The sequence below is a fragment of the Pongo pygmaeus genome, chromosome Y, assembly GCF_028885625.2.
Source record: "Pongo pygmaeus isolate AG05252 chromosome Y, NHGRI_mPonPyg2-v2.0_pri, whole genome shotgun sequence".
In the NCBI taxonomy this organism is placed as follows: domain Eukaryota; kingdom Metazoa; phylum Chordata; class Mammalia; order Primates; family Hominidae; genus Pongo; species Pongo pygmaeus.
In genome coordinates this window covers 31,665,352-31,689,784 of record NC_072397.2, presented here as the reverse complement: position 1 = coordinate 31,689,784, position 24,433 = coordinate 31,665,352, and positions in this window count along the sequence as shown.

Genomic DNA, 24,433 nt, shown 5'->3' with positions numbered 1-24,433 from the left:
TTTACTCTTTTTTCCCTAAACTTCTCTTCTCGCTTCATTTCATTCATTTGATCTTTAATCACTGATACCCTTTCTTCCAGTTGATCGAATCAGCTACTGAAGTTTGTGCATTCATCACGTAGTTCGTGTGCCATGGTTTTCAGCTCCGTCAGGACATTTAAGGACTTCTGTACACCGGTTATTCTAGTTAGCCATTCTTCTGATCTTTTTTCAAGGTTTTTTAGCTTATTTGTGATGGGTTTAAACTTCCTGCTTTAGCTTGGAGAAGTTTGATCATCTGAAGCTGTATATCGTCTTAAGCTGTCAGAGTCATTCTCTGTCCAGCTTTGTTCCATTGCTCGTGAGAAGCTGTGTTCTTTTGGAGGTGGAGAGGCACTCTCATTTTTATAATTCTCAGCATTTTTGCTCTGTTTTTTCCCTATCTTTGTGGTTTTGTCTACCTTTGGTCTTTGATGATGGTGACGTACAGATGGGGTTTTGTTGTGGATGTCCTTTCTGTTTGTTAGTTTTCCTTCTAACAGTCAGGACCCTCAGCTGCAGGTCTGTTGAAGTGTGCTGGAGGTCCATTCCAGACCTTGTTTGCCTGGGTATCAGCAGCAGAAGCTGCAGAACAGCGAATATTGCTGAACAGCAAATGTTGCTGCCTGATTTTTCCTCTGAAAGCTTCATCTCAGAGGAATACCCAGCTGTGTAAGGTGTCAATCTGCCCCTCCTGGGGGGTGTCTCCCAGTTAGGCTACTTAGGGATCAGGGACCCACTTGAGGAGGCAGTCTGTCTATTCTCAGATCTCAGACTCCATGCTGGGAGAACCACTACTCTCTTCAAAGCTGTCAGACAGTTATATTTAAGTCTGCAGAGGTATCTGCTACCTTTTGTTCAGCTATGCTCTGCCCCCAGAGGTGGAGTCTACAGAGGCAGGCAGGCCTCCTTGAGCTGTGGTTGGCTCCACCCAGTTCGAGTTTCCAGGCCACTTTGTGTACCTACTCAAGCCTCAGCAATGGCGGGCACCTCTCCCCCAGCCTTGCTGCCGCCTTGTGGTTCAATCTCAGACTGCTGTGCTAGCAATGAGTGAGGCTTTGTGGGCATGGGACCCTCTGAGCCAGGTGTGGGATATAATCTCTTGGTGTGTCATTTGCTAAGACCATTGGAAAAGCACAGTATTAGGGTAGGAGTGACCCGATTTTCCAGGTGCTGTCTGTCACAGCTTCCCTTGGCTAGGAAAGGGAACTCCCTGACCCCTTGCACTTCTGGGGTGAGGCGATGCCTCCCCCTGCTTCACCTCATGCTCAGTGGGCTGCATCCACTGTCCTGCACCCACTTTCCAACAAACCCCAGTGAGAGGAACACAGTACCTCAGCTGGAAGTGCAGAAATCCCCCTCTTCTGCATTGCTCATGCTGGGAGCTGTAGACTGGAACTGTTCCCATTCAGCCAATTTGGAACCGACCCTCACATCTTTTTTTTATTTTTTAAGATGGAGTCTCATTCTGTTGCCCAGGCTTGAGTGTAATGACAAGAACTGGGCTCACTGCCTTTAGGTTCAAGTGGTTCTCCTGCTTCAACCTCCTAGGTAGCTGGGACTACAGACACTAGCTACCATGCCCAGCTAATGGTTGTAGTTTTAGTAGAGGTGGGGTTTCACCATGTTGGCTGGCCCAGCCTGAAGTTTTTGACCTCAAACAGTCTGCCCATCAGGGTCTCCCAGTGTGCTGGGATTACAGAGCCACAATGCCCTGCTGTATTTTTAGTAGAAATGGGCTTTTTCCATGTTGCCCAAGGTGGTCTGGAACTTGTGAGCTCAAGTAATCCTCTCATCTTGGCCTCCCAAAGTGCCTGGCCATTTTTACCTTACGTTTTCATATTTAAAATAAATCTGTATTGCTATGACGAGTGATTGTTGTTAGGTCCTTCGTTGCCTCTGAAAAATGGGGTGATAATCTTAGAAGGAGTTGCTTCATGGAATGTGGTCCATAAAACTTCCTCTGCCCCAACTGTAGGGCAGAAGGCAATTTCTGTTACTGTAGTTTGAGTCTTTTTGCAGAGATTCAGACATGTGTTTAGTGACCTTAGTTAAATTGTGACACTATACTTAAAGGAGCCTGCCAGGTTTTACTTTTGCAGCACTATAAAGTCATCATTCAAATGTAAATTTTCCTTTTTAAATTTCAGGTTGAGTTAGTGTCTGTCAAAGCACAGTCTTTGGCAATAACAAAACAAATACATGCTGAATGAAAATGTTCAAGAGATGAGTGACTATTTACTACTAAAAGAACAAAAACTAGAAGAGAATAAAAATGAAAACATGCATCTCCTAAACCTTATATCCACCCCCTGGGTTCAAGCAATTCTCCTGCCTCTGCCTCCCAAGTACCTTACACTACAGGAATGCTCCCCCATACCCAGCAAATTTTTGTATACTTAATAGAGACAGGTTTTCACCATGTTGGCCAGGCTAGTCACAATCTTTTGACCAAAATGATCCACTGGCCTCAGCCTCACAAATTGCTGGGATTACAGGCATGAGCCATTGTACACTGCATGCATGTCTTAGTGATTCATACTAGGTCAGTATTATAAAATTGCTTTGTACTTGTAAGGGTGGCTTAAATTGGGAAGATTTATAGAATTACAATTTCTGGATTAAACTCTGCTAACCTGCCTCTAGGTGGTATCCAGGCATTTTTTGCCCTCTGCCTGCTGATTGGGTTGGCCAGTTCGGACACCAGCCTCCACATGCAGTGGTGCTAGACTAGCAGCTGCATCTCCAGGCCAAGTGAGGTCATAGTGCCTGTGATGACATGTTTCAAGTGCTCTGCATCATCTCCATCTCTCCAGTGCTGAGAATTTCTCCCTCGTCTGATTCTCCATTCCCAAAGAGTGCTAACAGTGTGGTCCTGTTACTATCCCTCGGAACTCTGCCATCCTTTGTGTGTAACCTGAGTAAGTCACTGTTTTTTTTTGGCAGATGCAATAAAACTTTTTATTAAAGAACCCCTGTGAGTTTTAGCATCCACTGTTCCCCTATACATTATTGCTCCAACCCTAGCCTTATCAAATCCCCTCCTTATATGAATCCCTCTCCCCATACCATATCCTCTGATTAATCTTTTTTTTTAATTGTTATTATTATACTTTAAGTTGTAGGGTACATGTGCACAATGTGCAGGTTAGTTACATATGTATACATGTGCCGTGCTGGTGTGCTACACCCGTTAACTCATCATTTAGCATTAGGAGTATCTCCTAATGCTATCCCTCCCCACTCCCTCCACCCCACAACAGTCCCCAGAGTGTGATGTTCCCCTTCCTGTGTCCATGTGTTCTCGTTGTTCAATTCCCACCTATGAGTGAGAACACGTGGTGTTTGGTTTTTTGTCCTTGCGATAGTTTACTGAGAATGATGATTTCCAGTTTCATTCATGTCCCTACAAAGGACATGAACTCATCATTTTTTATGGCTGCATAGTATTCCATGGTGTATATGTGTCACATTTTCTTAATCCAGTCTATCATTGTTGGACATTTGGGTTGGTTCCAAGTCTTTGCTATTGTGCATAGTGCCACAATAAACATACGTGCACATGTGTCTTTATAGCAGCATGATTTATACTCCTTTGAGTATATACCCAGTAATGGGGTGGCTGGGTCAAATATTATTTCTAGTTCTAGATCCCTGAGGAATCGCCACACTGACTTCCACAAGGGTTGAACTAGTTCACAGTCCCATCAACAGTGTAAAAGTGTTCCTATTTCTCCACATCCTCTCCAGCTATTTCTCCACATCCTCTCCAGCACCTGTTGTTTCCTGACTTTTTAATGATTGCCATTCTAACTGGTGTGAGATGGTATCTCATTGTGGTTTTGATTTGCATTTCTCTGATGGCCAGTGATGGTGAGCATTTTTTCATGTGTTTTTTGGCTGCATAAATATCTTCTTTTGAGAAGTGTCTGTTCATATCCTTTGTCCACTTTTTGATGGGGTTGTTTGTTTTTTTCTTGTAAATTTGTTTGAGTTCATTGTAGATGTGGGATATTAGCTCTTTGTCAAATGAGTAGGTTGCAAAATTTTCTCCCATTTTGTAGGTTGCCTGTTCACTCTGATGGTAGTTTCTTTTGTTGTGCAGAAGCTCTTAAGTTTAATTAGATCCCATTTGTCAATTTTGGCTTTTGTTGCCATTGCTTTTGGTGTTTTAGACATGAAGTTGTTGCCCATGCCTATGTCCTGAATGGTAATGCCTAGGATATCTTCTAGGGATTTTATGGTTTTAGGTCTAACGTTTAAGTCTTTATTCCATCTTGAATTAATTTTTGTATAAGGTGTAAGGAAGGGATCCAGTTTCAGCTTTCTACATATGGCTAGCCAGTTTTCCCAGCACCATTTATTAAATAGGGAATCCTTTCCCCATTGCTTATTTCTCAGGTTTGTCAAAGATCAGATAGTTGTACATACGCGGCGTTATTTCTGAGGGCTCTGTTCTGTTCCATTGATCTATATCTCTGATTTGGTACCAGTACCATGCTGTTTTGGTTACTGTAGCCTCATAGTATAGTTTGAAGTCAGGTAGCGTGATGCCTCCAGTTTTGTTCTTCTGGCTTAGGATTGACTTGGCGATGCGGGCTCTTTTTTGGTTGCATATGAACTTTATAGTAGCTTTTTTCCAATTCTGTGAAGAAAGTCATTGGTAGCTTGTTGAGGATGGCATTGAATCTATAAATTACCTTGGGCAGTATGGCCATTTTCACGATATTGATTCTTCCTACCCATGATCATGGAATGTTCTTCCATTTCTTTGTATCCTCTTTTATTTCATTGAGCAGTGGTTTGTAGTTCTCCTTGAAGAGGTCCTTCACATGCCTTGTAAGTTGGATTCCTGGGTATTTTATTCTCTTAGAAGCAATTGTGAATGAGAGTTCACTCATTATTTGGCTCTCTGTTTGCCTGTTATTGGTGTATAAGAATGCTTGTGATTTTTGTACATTGATTTTGTATCCTGAAACTTTGCTGAAGTTGTTTATCAACTTAAGGAGACTTTGGGCTGAGACAATGGGGTTTTCTAGATATACAATCATGTCATCTGCAAACAGGGACAATTTGACTTCCTCTTTTCCTAATTGAATACCCTTTATTTCCTTCTCCTGCCTAATTGCCCTGGCCAGAACTTCCAACACTATGTTGAATAGGAGTGGTGAGAGAGGGCATCCCTGTCTTCTGCCAGTTTTCAAAGGGAATGCTTCCAGTTTTTGCCCATTCAGTATGATATTGGCTGTGCGTTTGTCATAGATAGCTCTTATTATTTTGAGATACATCCCATCAATACCTAATTTATTGAGAGTTTTTAGCATGAAGTGTTGTTGAATTTTGTCAAAGGCCTTTTCTGCATCTATTGAGATAATCATGTGCTTTTTGTCTTTGATTCTGTTTATATGCTGGATTACATTTATTGATTTGCATTTGTTGAACCAACCTTGCATCCCAGGGATGGAGCCCATTGGATCATGGTGGATAAGCTCTTTGATGTGCTGCTGGATTCAGTTTGCCAGTATTTTATTGAGGATGTTTGCATCAATATTCATCAAGGATGTTGGTCCAAAATTCTCTTTTTTGGTTGTGTCTCTGCCTGGCTTTGATATCAAGATGATGCTGGCCTCATAAAATGAGTTAAGGAGGATTCCCTCTTTTTCTGTTGATTGGAATAGTTTCAGAAGGAATGGTACCAGTTCTTCCTTGTACCTCTGGTAGAATTTAGCTGTGAATCCATCTGGTCCTGGACTCTTTTTGGTTGGTAAGCTATTGATTATTGCCAAAATTTCAGAGCCTGTTATTGGTCTATTCAGAGATTCAACTTTTTCCTGGTTTAGTCTTGGGAGGGTGTATGTGTCAAGGAATTTATCCATTTCTTTTAGATTTTCTAGTTTATTTTCATAGAGGTGTTTGTAGTATTCTCTGATGGTAGTTTGTATTTCTGTGGGATCGGGGGTGATATCTCCTTTATCATTTTTTATTGCATCTATTTGATTCTTCTCTCTTTTTCTCTTTATTAGTCTTGCTAGTGGTCTATCAATTTTGTTGATCCTTTCAAAAAGCCAGCTTCTGCATTCATTAATTTTTGAAGGAATTTTTGTGTCTCTATTTCCTTCCGTTCTGCTCTGATTTTAGTTATTTCTTGCCTTCTGTTGCTTTTGAATGTGTTTGCTCTTTCTTTTCTAGTTCTTTTAATTGTGATGTTAGGGTGTCAATTTTGGTTCTTTCCTGCTTTCTCTTGTGGGCATTTAGTGCTATAAATTTCCCTCTACACACTGCTTTGAATGTGTCTCAGAGATTCTAGTATGTTGTGTCTTTGTTGTCGTTGGTTTCAAAGAACATCTTTATTTCTGCTTTCATTTCGTTATGTATCCAGTAGCCATTCAGGAGCAGGTTTTTCAGTTTCCATGTAGTTAAGTGGTTTTGAGTGAGTTTCTTAATCCTGAGTTCTGGCTTAATTGCACTGTGGTCTGAGAGACAGTTTGTTATAATTTCTGTCCTTTTACATTTGCTGAGGAGAGCTGTACTTCCAACTATGTGGTCAATTTAGGAATAGGTGTGGTGTGGTGCTGAAAAAAATGTATAATCTGTTGATTTGTGGTGGAGAGTTCTGTAGATGTCTGTTAGGGCCACTTGGTGTAGAGCTGAGCTCAATTCCTGGGTATCCTTGTTAACTTTCTGTCTCAGTCATCTTTCTAATGTTGACAGTGGGGAAGTCTCCCATTATTATTGTGTGGGAGTCTAAGTCTCTTTGGACTTGCTTTATGAATCTGGGTGCTCCTGTATTGGGTGCATATATATTTAGGATAGTTAGCTCTTCTTGTTGAATTGATCCCTTTACCATTATGTAATGGCCTTCTTTGTCTCTTTTGATGTTTGTTGGCTTAAAGTCTGTTTTATCAGAGACTAGGATTGCAACCCCTGCCTTTTTTTGTTTTCCATTTGAATGGTAGATCGTCCTCCATCCTTTTATTTTGAGCCTATGTGAGTCTCTGCACGTGAGATGGGTTTCCTGAATACAGCACACTGATAGGTCTTAACTCTTTATCCAGTTTGCCAGTCTGTGCCTTTGAATTGGAGAATTTAGTCCCTTTACATTTAAAGTTAATGTTATGTGTGAATTTGATCCTGTCATTATGATGTTAGCTGGTTATTTTGCTCGTTAGTTGATGCAGTTTCTCCCTAGCCATGATGGTCTTTACAATTTGGCATGATTTTGCAGTGGCTGGTACCAGTTGTTCCTTTCCATGTTTAGTGCTTCCTACAGGAGCTCTTGTATGGCAGGCCTAGTGGTGACAAAATCTCTCAGCATTTGCTTGTCTGTAATGTGTTTTATTTCTCCTTCACTTATGAAGCTTAGTTTGGCTGGATATGAAATTCTGGGTTGAAAAAATTGTTTTCTTTAAGAATGTTGAATATTGGCCCTCACTCTCTTCTGGCTTGTAGAGTTTCTGCTGAGAGATCCGCTGTTAGTCTGATGGGCTTCCCTTTGTGGGTAACCCGACCTTTCTCTCTGGCTGCCTGTAACATTTTTTCCTTCAATTTCGACTTTGGTGAATGTGACAATTATGTGTCTTGGAGTTGCTCTACTCGAGGTGTATTTTTGTGGCATTCCCTATATTTCCTGAATCTGAATGTTGGTCTGCCTTGCAAGATTGGGGAAGTTCTCCTGGATGATAGTTCCATTCTCCCCATGAGTTTCAGGTACACCAATCAGACGTAGATTTGGTCTTTTCACATAGTCCCATATTTCTTGGAGGCTTTGTTCATTTCTTTTTCTTCTTTTTTCTTTAAACTTCCCTTCTTGCTTCATTTCATTCATTTCATCTTCCATCACTGATACCCTTTCTTCTAGTTGATCGCATCTGCTCCTGAGGCTTCTGTATTCTTCTTGTCATTCTCAAGCCTTGGCTTTCAACTCCATCAGCTCCTTTAAGCACTTCTCTGTTTTAGTTATTCTAGTTCTATATTCATCTAAATTTTTTTCAAAGTTTCTAACTTCTTTGTCTTTGGTTTGAATTTCCTCCCCTAGATCGGAGTAGTTTGATAATCTGAAGCCTTCTTCTCTCAACTCGTCAATGTCATTCTCCGTCCAGCTTTGTTCCATTGCTGTTGAGGAACTGCTTTCCTTTGAAGGAGGAGAGGTTCTCTGCTTTTTAGAGTTTCCAGTTTTTCTGCTCTCTTTTTTCCCCATCTTCGTGGTTTTATCTACTTTTGGTCTTTGATGATGGTGATGTATAGATGGGTTTTTAGTGTGGATGTCCTTTCTGTTTGTTAGTTTTCCTTCTAACAGACAGGACCCTCAGCTGCAGGTCTGTTGGAGTTTCCTAGAGGTCCACTCCAGACCCTGTTTGCCTGGGTAACAGCAGTGGTGGCTGCAGAACAGCAGATTTTTGTGAACCATGAATGCTGCTGTCTGATTGTTCCTCTGGAAGTTTTGTCTCAGAGGAGTACCCAGCCGTGTGAGGTGTCATTCTGCCCCTCCTGGGGGGTGCCTCCCAGTTAGGCTGCTTGGGGGTCGGGGGTCAGGGACCCACTTGCGGAGGCAGTCTGCCCGTTCTCAGATCTTGAGCTGCATGCTGGGAGAACCACTGCTCTCTTCAAAGCTGTCAGACAGGGACGTTTAAGTCTGCAGAGGTTACTGTTGTCTTTTTGTTTGTCTGTGCGCTGCCCCCAGAGGTGGAGCCTACAGAGGCAGGCAGGCCTCCTTGAGCTGTGGTGAGTTCCACCCAGTTTGAGCTTCCTGGCAGCTTTGTTTACCTAAGCAAGCCTGGGTAATGGCAGGCGCCCCTCCCCCAGCCTCACTGCTGCCTTGCAGTTTGATCTCAGACTGCTGTGCTGGCAATCAGCAAGACTCCGTGGGCATAGGGCCCTCTGAGCCAGGTGCGGGATATAATCTCCTGGTGCGCCATTTTTTATGCCTGTCGGAAAAGCGCAGTATTCGCGTAGGAGTGACCCGATTTTCCAGGTGCCATCTGTCACCCCTTTCTTTGACTAGGAAACGGAACTCCCTGACCCCTTCCACTTCCCAAGTGAGGCAATGCCTCACCGTGCTTCGGCTCACGCACGGTGTGCTGCACCCACTGTCCTGTGCCCACTGTCTGGCACTCCCTAGTGAGATGAACCCGGTACCTCATATGGAAATGCAGAAATCACCCATCTTCTGCATTGCTCACGCTGGGAGCTGTAGACTGGAGCTGTTCCTATTTGGCCATCTTGGCTGCCCTCTCATAAGTCAGTCTTCATTAAAAAGTTTTTAGATGACTTTGACTGTGGGGCTCATCTGTTTTCTGCCTGGATCCCAACTGCTGCTGACAGATGCACAGATTATATTGGATCTCAGGGCTGTCATCAAAAGGTAGACAAGATAGCTCCTTCTGTTCGTGTTAAAGGAGAGAAACAGGCTTTCAGATTAATTCGAGAATTTGAAAGAGTTCTTTTTTTTTCGGCACCATGGTGCCTTGCACAAGCAATGAATGAATTCCTGTTTTTCCTCCTGCAAATCATTTGTCATGCCTTAAAAATGGTTGAGCAGTTCCAGCAAATGTAGATTGTCCTTGCTAATTCATTTTTGTAATTTTCAGTCCCTTAAAGATATATGAGTTTGAGCGTCTTTTTGTTTGCTTGCCATCTGTGTATTTTCATTGGTGAGTTCAGCTCTTTACCCATTGTTAATTGGGTAGTCTGTTTTATTTTTGAGTTTCAAGATTTGTGTATTTTCAGTGAACGTTCTTGCTTAGATCTGTATTTTGCAGACATTTATTTTCAGTCTGTTGCTTATCTTTTTCTTTCCTGAACACGATTTTCCTCAGACTATAAACTTTTAATATGAGAAAACTTAAATTATTAATTATTTTTACCATTACTGATCAGCTTTGGTGTCATTAGTTAAAATTTATGACCAAACCCAAGATCACATAGATATCTTTTTGCTTTTTTTTCTAGAATTTGCATAGTTTTACATTTCCAGCTAATACCTCCTTCACCATTAATATAAAAAAAAAGGAGGCGGAATTGCTGGCAAGATGGCTGAATAAAACAGCTCCAGACTGCAGCTCCCAGAGAGATCAATGCAGAAGGTGAGTGACTCCTGCATTTCCAACTGAGGTACACTGTTCATCTTATTCGGACTGGTTGGACAATGGGTACAGCCCACGGAGTGTGAGCTGAAGCAGGTTGGGGCGTCACCTTACCCAGGAAGCCCAAAGGATTGGGAAATTTTCTCATTTATGCAAGGGAAGCTGTGAGGGACTTAGCCATGTGCCCCATTCCAGAAATGCGCTTCTCCTAGGGTGTTCACAACCTGCAGGCAGGAGATTCCCTTTTGTGCCTACCCTATGAGGGCCATGTGTTTCAAGCACAAAACTGGGCAGCTGTAAGAACAAACACTGAACTAGCTGAAGGGGTGTTTTTTTGTTGTTGTGTTTGTTTTGTTTTGTTTGTTTCCATACTGTGGTGGTGCCTGGAATGCTAAGGAGACAGAATTGTTCACTCCCCTGGATAGGTGTGCTGGGAACAAGCAGCCAAGTGGTCTGCTCAGTGGATGCCACCCCTCATGGAGGGAAGCAAACTAAGGTTCACTGGCTTGAAATTCTCAGTGCCAGCACAGCAGCAGTCTGAGATCCACCTGGGACACTCAAACTTGGTGGGGGAAGGGGAATCCGCCATTGCTGAGGCTTGAGTAGGCCGTTTTACCGTCATGATGTAAACAAAGCCACAGGGAAGTTTGAACTGAGTGGAGCCAACTGCAGCTCAGCAAGGCTGATATGGTTAGACTGCCATATTTTTCCTCTCTCTCTGGGTAGGGCATTTTTGAAAATATGGCTGTAGCCCAGGCAGGGGCTTATAAATAAAACCCCCATCTCCCTGTGACAGGAGCACCTGGGGGAAGGCGCAGTTATAGATGCAGCTTCAGCAGACTTCAACATCCCTGTCTGATGACTCTGAAGAGAGCAGCCGACCTCCCATCACAGCTTTCCAGCTCTGCTAATGGTCAGACTGCCTTCACAAGTGGATCCCTGACATCTGTGTTTTATGACTTGGAGACACCTCCCAGTAGGGGCTGACAGACACCTCATACAGTAGAGCACTGACTGGCATCAGACAGTTGCCCCTTGAGGATGCAGCTTCCAGAGAAAACAAGAAGCAGCAAACAATGAGACAGAAAATTAACAAGGATATTCAGGACTTGAACTCAGCTGTGGACTAAGTAAACCTAATAGACATCTGCAGAACTATCCACCCCAAATCAACAGAATCTGCATTCTTCTAGGTGCCACATAACGTGTATTCAAAATTTGACTACATAATTGGAAGTAAAACACTCCTCAACAAATGCAAAAAAATGAAAATTATTAATAAAAGATCCTCCTAGACCACAGAGCAATCAAATTAGAATTGAGGATTAAGAAACTCACTCAAAATGACACAACTACATAGAAACTGAACAGCCTGCTCCTAAACCACTGCTGGGACGAAATAAGGCAGAAATAAAGATGTTTTTTGAAACCAATGAGAATGAAGACACAATGTATCACAATCTTTGGGACAGATACATTTAAAGCAGTGTGCAGAGAAAAATTGATAGCACTAAATGCCCACAAAAGAAAGCAGGAAAGATCTAAAATTGACTCCCTAACATCAAAATTAAAAGAACAAGTGAAGCAACAGCAAATGAATTAAAAACCTAACAGAAGACAAGAAATAACTGAAATCAGAGCAGAACTGAAGGAGATAGAGACAAAAAATCCTTTCAAAAATCAATAAATCCACAAGCTGTTTTTTTGAAAATATCAACAAAATATATAGACCACTAGTTAGACTCATAAAGAAGAAAAGTGATAAAAATAAAATAGATGCAATAAAAAGATAAGAGAATATCACCAATGATTCTACAGAAATACAAACTACCATCAGATAATACTATAAACAGCTCTACACAAATAAACTAGAAAATCTAAAGGAAATGGATAAATTCTTGGACACATACACCCTCCCAAGTCTAAACCAGGAAGAAGTTAAATCCATGAATAGACCATTTACAAGTTCTGCAATTGAGGCAATAACTGATAGCCTACCAACAAAGAAAATCCAGGACCAGACAGAGTCATAGCTGAACTCTACCAGAGATACAAAGAGGAGCAGGTACCATTTATTCTGACATTATTACAAACAATACAAAAAGAGGAAATCCTCCCTAAATCATTTTATGGGCCAGCATCATCCTGATACTTAAACTTGGCAGAGACACACCACAAAAGAAAATTTCAGGCCGATATCCCTGATCAATAAAATACTGGCAAACTGAATTCAGTAGCACATCATAAAGCTTATCCACCACGATCATGTCAGGTTTATCCCTGGGATGCAAAGCTGGTTCAACATATGCAAATCAATAAACCTAATGCATCACATAAGCAGAAACAAAGACAAAAACCACATGATTGTCTCAATAGATGCAGAAAAGGCCTTCATCAAAATTCAACACCTGTTTATGGTAAAAACTCTCAACTAAATATGAATGGAATGTATCTCTAAATAATAAGAGCTATTTATGACAAACCCACCGCCAATATCATACTGAATGGGCAAAAACTGGAAGCATTCCCTTTGAAAACCAGTAGATGACAGGGATTCACTCTCTTTCCACTCTTATTCAATGTAGTATTGAAGTTTCTGGCCAGGGCAATCAGGCAAGAGAAAGAAATAAAGCGTATTCAAATTGAAAGAGAGGAAGTCAAATGTCTCTGTTTGCAGATGACATGATTGTATACTTAGAAAATCTATCATCTCAGCACAAAATCTCCTTAAGCTGGTAAGCAACTTCAGCTAACCCTCAAGTTTCAAAATCAATGTGTAAAAATCACAAGCATTCCTACACACAATAAGAGAAACAGAAAGCCAAATCATGAGTAAACTCCCATTCACAATTGCTACTAAGAGAATAAAATATCTAGGAATACAACTTACAAGGGATGAGAAGAACCTATTCAATGAGAACTTCAAGCCATTGCTCAAGGAAACAAGAGAGGACATAAAGAAATGAAAAAAGCTTCCATGCTCATGGATAGGAAGAATCAATATTGTAAAAATGGCCACACTGCCCAAAACAATTTATAGATTCATTGGTATCCCCATCAAGTTACCATTAATTTTCTTCACAGAATTGGAAAAAAAAAAAAAAAAACTACTTTAAAGTTCATATGGAACCAAAAAAGGGCCTGCATAGCCAAGACAATCTGAAGAAAAAAGAACAAAGCTGAAGGCATCATGTTACCTGACTTCAAACTACATTATATTTCTACAGGAGGCAAAAGAGCATGGTACTTGTACCAAAACAGATACATAGATCAATGCAACAGAACAGTGGCCTCAGAAATAATACCACACATCTACTACCGTCTGATCTTTGGCAATCCTGAAACAAGCAAGCAATGGGGAAAGGATTTTCCCTCTAAGAAGTTGTGTTGGGAAAACTGGCTAGCCACATGTAAAAAACTGAAACTGGACCCCTTCCTTACATCTCATGCAAAAATCAACTGAAGATGGATTAAAGACTTAAAGATAAGAATTAAAACCATTAAATTCCTAGATGAAAACCTAGGCAATACCATTCAGAACATAGGCGTGTGCAAATACTTCCTGTTTAAACACCAAAAGCAATGGCAATAAAAGCCAAAATTGATAAATGGAATCTAATTAAACTAAACAGCTTCTGCACAGCAAAATAAATGATCATCGGTGTGAACAGAAAACCTACAGAATGGGTGAAAAATCTTGCAATCTATCTATCTGAAACAAGGCTAATATCCTGAATCTACCGGGAACTTAAACAAGTTTCCAAGAAAAAAACCACCTCATCAAACAGTGGGCAAAGGATATGAACAGACACTTCTCAAAAGAAGACTTTGATGCAGCCAACAAACATGAAAAAATGCTCATCATCACTCATTATTTGAGAAATACAAATCAAAACCACAGTGAGATACCATCTCATGCCAGTTAGAATGGCAATCATTAAAAAGTCAGAAAACAGCTTATGCTGGAGAAAATGTGGAGAAACAGGGAGGCTTTTACAGTGTTGAGAGTGTTAATTATTTAACCCTTGTGGAAGACAGTGTGGCGATTCTTCAAGGATCTAGAACTAGAAATACCGTTTGAAACAGCAATCCCATTACTGGGCATATAACCAAAGAACTATAAATCATTCTACTGTAAGACACATGCACACGTATGTTTATCACAGCACTATTCACAGTAGCTGTAAAAATGGATGAGTTCATGTCTTTTGCAAGGGCATGAATGAAGCTGGAAACCATCATTTTCAGCAAACTATTACAAAAATAGAAAACCAAACACCACATGTTCTCATTTTTAAGTGGGAGTTGAACAGTGAGAACAGATAGACACAAGGAGAGAAACATCGCATGGTGGCGGGTGGTGGGATAGTGTAGAGATAGCATAAGAAAAATACCCAATGTAGGTGAGGGCTTAAGGGTCATTTCTCTAATGACCAGTGCTGATGAGCATTTTTTCACGTGTCTGTTGGCTGCATAAATGTCTTCTTTTGAGAATGTGAACAGACACTTTTCAGAAGACATGCAGGTGGCCAATAAACTTATTTTAAAAGGCTCGATATTATTGATTATTAAAGAAATGCAAATCAAAAGAACAATGAGATACCTTCTCATATCTGTCAGAATGGCTATTATCATAAAGTAAAATAACAGATGCAGGCGAAGTTATAGAGACCAAGGAATAATTATGCACTGTTGGTAGGAATGTAAATTAGTTCAACTGTTGTGGAAAGTAGTAGGGTGATTCCTCAAAGATTGGAAAGTAGAACTACTGTTCAACCCAGCAATCCCATTACTGGATATGTACCCAGAGGAATATAAATCACTCTACCATAAAGACACATGAATACAAATGTTCACTGCAGACTATTCACAACAGAAGACATGGAATTAATCTAAATGCCCATTTATGACTGATTGGATTAATGAAATTGTGCTACATACCCACAAGGAATACCCTGCAGCCATAAAAAAAAGAATACAATTATGCCTTTTGAGGGAACATGGATGGAACTGGAGGATATAATCTTTAGCAGACTAATGTAAGAACAGTAAACCAAATACCACATATTTTCACTAGAAGTGGGAGCTAAATGATGACAACTCATGAACACAAAGAAAGGAACCATAGACATGGGATCTACTTGAGGGTGGAAGGTGGGAAAAGAGAGACCAGCAGGAAAAATACCTATTAAGTACTACACTTAATACCTGGGTGATAAAATAATTTGTAAAACAAACCCCCATGACATGAGTTTACCTGCATAACAAAGCTTCACATGTACCCCTGGACCTAAAATAAATAATAATTTTAAAAAACAGGATAATAGGCAACATTTCCGTTTGAATTTCCAAAATGATGGCACTGAACAATCTGAACTCTCCTTCTATTTGGTGCCGCAGGCCAGCCAGGAGGGGGTGCACGGCTGCCTCACCTTGAGCATGATGGTCCTGCAGTTCTTCCCGAGGCCAGCATGGGGAGCGTGAGTCCGCCTTCTCTGACCCTGGGAGCGCCCGCGTGTTCAGCCCATGCCGCTGGAGGGCGAGGGCTGTGTTCTTCTCAGCACAGACCAGAGCAACACCGCCTCGCTCCGGGACCACCGGAGGAGGGGGTAAGTGAAAACTTTACTCTGACTGCTGAGGATCAGGGAGCCAGTAGAAGGGCTTCGTGTGGAAAATTAAACATAAAAAATATCCCATGACTTCAGTGCACTCCAGCGTCCTTCCCCACCCAAGGTGTGGTGGCCACAATGCCAGGTCCACACCGTGGCCTCGTAACATAAATGTATCATTCAGCATATAACATCCGTAATAGAAATATAACATCCATAAACAAATATATCACCCATAATACAGATGTGACTTTTGTAATACTAATGTAACACCTGAAATACTGAGATAACACCCATAATACCACTGTAACGCTGGTAACAGCAATAAAACACTTACAATACCAATGTAGCATCCAAAATACAAATAGAACATTCGTAATACTGATCTAAGACCCATAATACAATTGTAACTCTCATAATACCAATATACAAACCACAATGCAAATGAAACATCCATAATGTTTCATAATGTTACATAAGTGTTACACTTATGTAACACTTGTAATGCTGTCCTGACACCTGTAATACAACTGTAACACAATACCAATATACCATTCAGAATTCCAATATATCATCCTGCAATACAAATATAACAACTGTAATACTGATGTAACACCTGTAATACTAACACTGGTAATACTAATACAACATTTGTAATACAAATAGAACAACCATAATACTGATGCAACACCCATAATTACTGATGTAACATTCATCATAAAGATGTAACACCTGTAATACTGACGTAAGATTCCTACTCTTACAGGGCCACTTGGTTTCACAGCTTCCACTGAGCTGGATTTGGTGGGGATTTGGCCTCTATAATGACGTTTGATGTTGTGGTCTCTGCATTAGTGACAAGGTATTGACATGGTTGTTTTTATTAAAAGTAGTTTACTTGTCAATAATTTCATACTTCTAGGAAACTTCCAATAGCTGTTAGTATACTTTAATCTTTTCTCACAGAATCCCCGGTGGTTTCTGCTGTGCCAGATTTGAAGCTTTATGCAAAGTATCTCAGTGGGTTTTACAAAAAGTGGAGACACTCTCCAAGGGTACCACCACATAACTATTACATCAGGAAATACAGGGTTAGTATTGGAAATGGTAATGGCAAAATATTCATTTACAAACATAAATTTCTTCCTGTCACTCTCCTGATTTAATTTTGCCCATGGTTTCCCACTGACCTTAGAACAAGAACCATAGACCTCACCATGGCTGCAGACCCCAAGTTCTCCTACCTGTTTCCCTTACTCATTCAGTCCACTCAACTGCCTGCAGTCTCGTTGGCTTTCAATTGTAGGAACACAGGCTCTTAGGTTTCTCAGGAATTTTATGTGCAATCTCTCAACCTATTCACACAGTGCCCACCCTTATCTAATTTTCCAAGGCTTTGTCCAGCTAAGACTTTAAAGTCAGAGCTTGTGCTGTCTAACTGTAGAAAAGCTGATAATATGCTATTTCTAAAGGTAAAAAAAAATCATTATTTGTTAGATAATTGATGAGATCACTCTCAATTTATAAATCAAGGAAATAATAGTTAATGAAATGAAAGTCCATGTTGGGATAATTAGTAAAGAAAAAATCTCAGTGCTGAAGACAAATAACACAAGTAATTATTGAAATTACATAAGAATTTATTGGACAGACTATTACCTTGCTGTCTTCTCTATGTTATTAGTTCCAAGTTATGTTAAGTTTGAATACTTACATTTTATGTAGTCCGTCAGTATATTTAACTGACAAAAATGTCCTAGCACACACCATGACAATGTATATAAATATTTGTAAACCTCCTTAACTGTACAGTGTGAAGTAAACAAAGTAAGCTTAGTTATTTAAGCAGATGAATTATTAATATTTAAATATTGAAATGCTGTGAGGCTATGTAATTTTGTAAGTTTTGGTATGGGAATGGGGCATTAGTGTATCCATGTACCCCCTTAACTTAATGACTTCCCTTCTTACTTCCTGCTGGATGATAAATTTTGGGCCCATGGAGGCTGAGGGACAGATAGTCACCTTTATTGGAAACTTTAGTACAGCAGGAAAGTTTTCATTTCAGAATATTATTTCCTGCCAGATATTTTTTCTCATCTAAGGAAACTTGCTCCCCAGGAGTATTGTTACCTTAACTGCTCCTCAGGTGGAGCTGGACAGGACTAATTGTACCACACAGAATCGCATGACTATGAGAAAAGCTAATGTATGAAACACTTCGTGGAGTAAAACTTATATATTTTACTGTTCATCCTTTTTTTCCACATGCTTGTTTTCCACATGCTTGTCTTTCTGGTGAATTGTGTGGTCAACTATTTCTCCATTTTGTAATTGGATTTTTTTGTTGTTGTTGCTGAGGTATGCAAGTTCTTCATATATGGTGGATAACAGACTGTTGTTACATACATAACATGCAAACCTTCCTTTCTGTACCATGTCTTTTCACTTTCTTGATAGTGTCTTTTAATGCAAAAAAATATTTAATTTTGAGAAAATTCTTCTTTAGTTGCCTGCACTTTTGGTATCAGATCTAAGAAACCACTGCTAAGTCCAAGGTTATGAAGATTTACCCTTATGTTTCCTTCTAGACTTTATGTTTTTACCTCTACTACATAGGCTTTGAACCATTTTGAGTTAATTTTATTTTCTGTTGTGAGAAAAGAGTACAATTTCTTTGTCTCAATGTGATAGTCGTGTAACAGCATTTGTTGAATTTACTGATCTTGGCTACATGTCAAAAATCAATTGAACATGGAGATATTGCTGGATTTAACATTCAGTTCCATTGACCTCTTTGTATGTCCTTATGCCAATATTATGCTGTATTGATTACTGCTGCTTAGCAGTAATATTTAAAATTGAGAAGTGTGAGCCTCCAAGTTGCTTTTTGTTGTCAAGAACATTTTGGCTATTCAGGATCCCTTGAAGTTTATATGAATGTTAGAACTGGCTTGCCCGTTTCTACCGAAAAGACTTTGGTATTTTCTTAGGAATTACAATGAATTTGTAGATTGCTTCGTGCAGTATTGTCACATAAAAAAATAATCTTTTAATCCAGAAACATTGAGTGTCTTTACATTTACTTAAGGTTTCTGGAATTTATTTCAGCAGTATTTTGTAATTTTTCATGTCTAATTCTTGCACCTTGGTTAAATTTAGTCTTGAAAACATTATGATCATTGATTTTTTGTTGTTGCTTTTTGAGACAGGGCCTTGTTCTGTTTCCCAGGTGGGAATGTGCTTGTGCAATCATAGCTCACTGCAGCTTCAAACACTTTGGCTTGAACAATTCTCCCACCTTGGCCTCCCAAAGTACTGGAATTACAGGTGTAAGCCATCACACTCAGCCTGTTGTTTTTTTTTTTTTTGCTTTCTGTTTTGAAAGTTGAAAAGGGAGGAGGAGCCAAGATGGCCGAATAGGAACAGCTCTGGTCTACAGCTCCCAGCGTGAGCGACGCAGAAGACGGGTGATTTCTGCATTTCCATCTGAGGTAGCGTGTTCATCTCATTAAAGAGTGCCAGACAGTGGGCGCAGGTCAGTGGGTGCGCGCACCATGCGCGAGCTGAAGAAGGGTGAGGCATTGCCTCACTCGGGAAGCACAAGGGGTCGGGAGTTCCCTTTCCTAGTCAAAGAAAGGGGTGACAGACGGCACCTGGAAAATCAGGTGCCTACAAACAAACGACCCCATCAAAAAGTGGGCAAAGGACATGTATACATATGTAACTAACCTGCATGTTGTGCACATGTACCCTAAAAGTTAAAGTATAATAAAAAAAAAAAAATTAAAAAAATAAAAAAGAAAAAGGAAATGAGATTTCTTTTCTACCTGGAGCCTTGTCAATCCATTATCCAAAACTTAAAGTTTTCAAATTCTTTTCTCATTTGCAATCTGCTATCAGTGATTAGGCCGCATGTCCTATCTGTAAATAGGCAGCCTCTACTATTAATTGTTGGGAGAAATAAAATATTAAAGTGTAGATTTTAGCCTCTTTGGTTCCCCATCTAATCAATGGCCATTCAGCCATTCAGTTTCTACAGTTTGAGCTGCCTGTTCTGCATTGCAATAATTTTGGATTTAAAATGTTTGAAAGTCAATCTGTCTGATTCTCTGAGATTCTGATGTTTCACTGCAAACATAATTAGGAAACCCAAAGTTAGTATGAAGACACTTCCTCTGTTAAAATGTCTTGCACAAATTTAACTACTACATAACATTTGCAAGCCCTCTGGCCTAACTTGCAAGCCTTTGGGGCTCAGTGGATGTAGGACAAAAGCATGGCAGAAAGCTAGGGTTTTCACAGGTGAGTGTTGCTATTGCTGCTGACTAGCTCCTCCAGATTTATGAGTCAAGGCTATGCTTGCATTTATGAGCAGCAGCTATGACAGTTTTGGGGCACATATGAGACAGAGGAAAAAGATGAAAAAGGATAGTCTAACACCTTCTATTTATGCTGGGTAACACAAAAAGTAGGAAGACATCTGAATGATGCCCTGTTTCCCCTCTGTTTCTAGATGGCAACAAAGCATCTATAGACTGTACTCCCTTGAATGCACTTGGAAGCACTGGAACTCAGTTGACCCTGAGTCTCTAAATTTAAAAACAGTAATAATATTCAATTGACAACAAGATGGCCACGTTCCTGACAGGGGGCCTGGACTTCTCAAAGAAGCATAATTTCAATAATATCTAAAAACTAGGTCTTTCTACTCTTCAAAAAAAAACCTAGATTTTGTAAAAATTGTAAAATTTCCCCCACGCCTTTGGGAACCATACAAGGTAAGTCTACAATACATAATTTTCCAAAGTTAAAGAGAGAAATATCTACAGAACCATCAAATGCAATTTCTGAGTGCCCTGTCTGCCTCCTTTTTCTGGGGGTCAGAATAGTGATATAAAAATGCCTTTGGTTGTGCAATCCCAGGAAGCCTCCAACTTTGCTGTTGCCCCTATAACAAATGCACAATGAACTTGGTGCTACTAAGGTTTAAATTTCCTTCTCATTGAAGTAAACTTATACACATAAAGCTGGACTGAGACAGTTCCCTGATGACCCTGATAGGCATACACAGGTTTTCCAAAATTCAAACCGACTGTTTCACCTTATGTACAAAAATGCAGTGCAACTATTAAGCTACATTTTAACTACTGCTGAAAAACAGGCAGCACTCCAGACAGGCAGCACTACAGGCAGCAAAGAAATCTGAAGATAAAAAACTGGCATCCTATAGTCAGCCAAAAAGTAAACACAGGTGAAAGATGAAAATGGGTTAAAAAAAAGACAGAATTACTATTTCCAACAGAAAGAAAAACAGTGCTGTTTGAAAACCCTAATTGAAGCCTTAGTAAACCCATAGATGAATAGAAATGAAAACGCTTTGTACTGTCCATATCAGCAGGTTTCCAAAAAACCAGAATAAGCCTTCTTAATTATTCTAAACTCGCCTTGTTGAATCACAAACCAGAAAAAAAATCTCTTGGGCTCTTTGGAATGGCGTGAGAAGCTTTAGCAAAACATACCTCTCTATGTCCTAATTCAATCAATGGATAGACAATGTTAAAATACTAGTTTATTTCTCAACCATCCTCTAATATCACAACAAAACTATAGAAGCAGGCCATGGGATCAGATATCACTTTGGAAAACCTCCTGTGGTGGCTTTTTTGGTCTTTTAAAACACGAACTGGAAAGAGGAGACCTAGAGAGTAGAAGAGAGTCACAAGAGAATGAAAAAGACATTACTGGCCACTTCACAGGCCTACAGGATCCAGAATCGCCAAGATGCATCTGATGATTTTTACTAGTGTGACAATCCAGGGTACTTTCAAAGGAATTGCCCAGGCAGAAAAAGAATACACTTCAACCTTGTCCAGCCTGTGAGAGAGACCAGTGAATGTAGAAGTGTTCCCAGAGACATAGGTCACTTGATCCAGTGTGTGTTTCCCAGATTGCTCAGCAGGAATAATTGGTCCCCAGGTCTACCACCCAATGTGACCTGGACAATTCAAGTAATTCTGGAGGTAAAATGGAAATTAAACAACAACAGCAACATTTTTCTAAATGCTAGAGCCTGTTTCTCTCTTCTCTCCAATCCAGGACTCTCCTCCTCCAATAGTGAAGAGAGTTAGCTAGCTTGCCTTCTATAGACAGAAAGAGAAGTGTCTCCAGAAACTTTTCAGCCCACTGGTTAGTGCATCATTCTCACATGAGATAAAAAACGCCTGGAAATAAAAATTCAAGCTGCAGGCACCAATAAATGAACTAGAACAGAAAGTTGTATCGAAGACATGCCTGCAGCTGCAGAGATAGGAAAACCTCCAGCTCACTCAGAAACTTGCAGAAACTTCAAGCTTACTCCAATGGGTAAACAAGGCCCGAAATAGAAATGGCTTTGTCCATTTTATAATCAGTGGACTTGCAGAAATGTTTCTTTTCCTTTTGTGAACATAAAAAGAGTGGGAGAGTGGGAACTAGTGCCTTCCAGGTAACACTTTTCTTTTCTTCTTGGATTGTGAGCCCCACCTCTATGAATAATTACTTCAGCCTCAGATTAGTTCTGGACAAAATCCTAGGCCACAGTTTTACTTCAGCTTCGGAAAGGTTGTTGGCTAAGCTGAGTAGCCACTATGAATATTCACTTTAGCCACTAATATGTATTGGGCCATCGTCTCAGGCTAAGCTTTCTGATTGGGCTGGGATCTAAGGCCCCAGGCTGAACTAAGTCACACATTTTTTTAAGACAGCCCACAGACTACATCTCTATTTCTCACCATTCACAACACGCAAAAACCCTAAACCCAGGTTTCATATTGGTTAACAAATTTTGACCACATCACTGCTGTCATCGAGCTTCTTCTTTTGCTTATTAAACTTTCTCTTAAAACTTTGTACTCTTTACTCCTCTAAAATGTGTCTGTGATCTTTATTCTTCTAAAACATAGAAAAAAAAAAAAAACCCAGTATTACCTTAGGTAAGTACAGACTGTTACGAGTTTGTGAACTGGTGAGATGACAACAATAGTAATATTTTGATGGGCTTCCTGGGAATGCACTAATGCTCTGCTAAACTATCTGGAAAAAGAAAAAAAAAAAACTATTGTGTCTCAAAATCTAAAGCTCAGTTCTCTCAGACTTCAGTACAGTACCTGGGTCTGGTCTTATCAGAAGAGACCAACGTACAAGGTCATGAATCAATTAAGCCCATTTTTCTTGACAGTTAAGAAGATTCTTGGGCATTACTTGATTTTTCAGATGGCAGGTATCTCAGTACAGAGAAGTAGCTTATCTTTTATACCACCTCATAGAAGAAACTAAAGCAGATAAAACTCACTGCTTAAGAACATAGTACTCAAAAAAAAATTAACCAGCTAAACAAACCTTACTTGAAGCACAAGCCCTCAGTTTTTTCACAGTAAAGGCATTTAATCTCCATGTATCAGAAACTTAGCTGAGCAGTTGCATCAGTGACATTGTTGGTGCCAGAAGTCCTCAGGCTAACCATGAAAATAACATAACTGTTTGCACATCACACAGTATAGCAGGACTGCTGTTTCCTTTACAAAGTCTCTTGCAAACTTACAATCACCTCCTCAAATATCAAGCTTTGCTGCTAAAGGGATCTGTAGCCTATTTGAAAGCCTGTCCTCATCTGAACCCAGCGGCTTTCTAGCAGGGGAAACTTGAGATGTTGAACATGATTGTGAACAGGTAGTGGTGTGAACCAGTGAAATAAATAATAGACATTACTGTTGATATTCTCTATAAGGTTAAATTAATAAAAACATTCTTAAAGACCAATCAGCTTAACTAAATGAGAAATCTGCATTTCTTATGTAGCCCTTGGAATTAGAAGTGAATAATACCTCTGAAAAATCTGTCTCTTATTTTTCTCTTCCTTCCAGCTATCGTTTGTTCTTTCTTTATTTCTGTCTGTCTGTCTGTCTGTCTTTCCTTTCTTTCTTTCCCTTCCTTCCTTCCTTCTTTCTTTCTTTCTTTCTTTCTTTCTCTCTCTCTTTCTTTCTTTTTTTTTTATTGAGACAAGGTCACATTCTGTCTCCAGGCTGGAGTGCGGTGGTACACCCTTGAATCATTGCAACCTCTGCTTCCTGGGTTCAAATGATTCTCATGCCTCAGCCTCCCGATTAGCTGAGACTAATAGTGCACACCACCATGCCCAGCTAATTTCTGTACTTTTAGTAGAGACAGGGTTTCATGTTGGCCACAATCTCTTAACTTCGTGATCCCCCAAACTGGGCCTCCTGAAGTGCTGGGATTACAGGTGTGACCACTGTGGCCAGCCTCAGTGAGACTTTTTTATTAGGCCCTGGAAACTATTCATAGTCCAGTTCTTAAAGGGCCTCAGCAAGAGGTCAATAATCCAATTGGAAAATTGGTAAAATAAAATTTTATAACTCTTGGAACTTCTGTTTCTCTGTGTGGTTACATATGTGTTATGTATATTTTTAAATAAATCTAATTAATTAACAGTGAAGAATAGGTACTTGAAATAAAAATTTTGCTTACAAGGAAATAAAGGCTGTTGTACTTTTCAGTTCAAGTGATTTTGAGTTGTGAAAACAAAAACCACCTAAGGTCTGAAGATGTATAAAAATAACCACTCCCTTAACTATGTTGTAATAAATCAGAATCTATCTGCACCCAACCCAAAATTTTATAAACTCACCAGGTTTTACCTTCCAGTTATTAATTGTTAAAAGGTAA